The sequence below is a fragment of the Endocarpon pusillum genome (genome assembly GCF_000464535.1).
Source record: "Endocarpon pusillum Z07020 unplaced genomic scaffold scaffold6566, whole genome shotgun sequence".
In the NCBI taxonomy this organism is placed as follows: Eukaryota; Fungi; Ascomycota; class Eurotiomycetes; order Verrucariales; family Verrucariaceae; genus Endocarpon; species Endocarpon pusillum.
In genome coordinates, this window is record NW_006916597.1 from 1 (window position 1) to 1544 (window position 1544).

A 1544-nucleotide genomic window follows, 5' to 3' on the forward strand; every position below is an offset into this window, starting at 1 on the left:
TCTATTAAGCATAAATATAGTAGGCGCCTTTGATATAATGTCATATTAATAGTTAATCTACAATCTAAGAAAGCGTAAGATCCCTCTTATAATCACTAAATAGGTAGTAAGCTTCCTATCAAACAGGGCTTCTACACTCTCTATAGGCAATAAGATGTCTGAGAGATTTAAGGTCTGTACAGGGATCCCTTAGGGCTCCCTAGTCTCGCCTATTCTATACCTCTTTTATAACGCGGATCTATTAGATATTGCTAATTGTCAAGGGACTAAGGCAAGCGCTTTTAGCTTTGTTAATAACATTAATATACTTACGTTTAGTTAAAGCACAAAGGAGAACTGCAGATGCCTAGAGCAGTTACATAATAAGTGCTTATACTAGGCCTACTGTTATAGTACTGTCTTCACGCTACAAAAGTACAAGCTGATTCACCTTATAAGAAATCTAAGGAAGTTTAATATAGAAGAAACAATTAACATAGCCGGCACCCTAATAATAACAAAAACGGATATTAGAGTACTAGGACTTCAGATTAACACTTAACTAAAATAGGGCCCTTATGTTAAAAAGGTGCTCTAAAAAATGACCTAACAGACGCTCGCGCTTACAGCTCTATCAACTTCTATATAGGGCGCTTCCCTTTTACACGTAAGACGCATTTATAACGCCGTTATTAAACTAGCAATGACTTACGCATTAGCTATTTGGCATCTTCCTAACGAGTTATAAGGCACAAAATCAAATACTGCTAAACTCTTGCCTATCTAGAATAGGTGCTTACGCGTAATAGCTAAGGCCTATAAGGCCACGCCTATCCTAGTCCTCAAAGCAGAGACTTACTCCTTGCCTCTTCTGCTGCTACTCGATAGTATCTAGATAGACTTTTATTATAGACTCATAGTTACAGGCATAAGGCAACTTATCCACAAAAGCTATCTCCGGATTATTAAGAAGCTCAACTCATAGCAGGGACGCCCCTATTACGCTACTGCAACACCGGGTGCTAGAAAGCATAGCTGGCATTATATATATAGTAAGAGGCAATAAGGGTAAAGAGGATACAGCAACTTAGCTCTAGCTGATTATAGCCGGTTACAGCTTTGTGTAGACTTGTTTTATAATACCCTTAGTATTTGTGAGGATTCTTGATAGCATTGTTTTTAGCGCGTCTAGTAGCATGTTATAGGCTGCTTGAAGTTTTGCGCTCCATTTTTCTAAGGTTGAGGTTTCCACCTCTCTTATGCTAATCCCTCCTTTTATTGTCTCTTCACTTCTACTTGTAACCAGTTATATCTCTTTGATGATGGCTAAGAGCAGATTCTTTAGTATTAAGGGTTTCTGTTAGTCAGGGGAGCGGAGCCCCTGCGCCCCCTGGCCTTATTAGAGTCTATACCTTCACTTCCACCCATACCGCGTCTACGTGTGCCGTGAGTAAGTGTAACTAAGTGTAGGTGACTGTAGTAGTTCATATCTTAACTAAGAATCAGGTTTATCTTCTTTTCCGACCAAAAATTCACTTATCCTAAGTTAAAGACCTTTAAGAAAA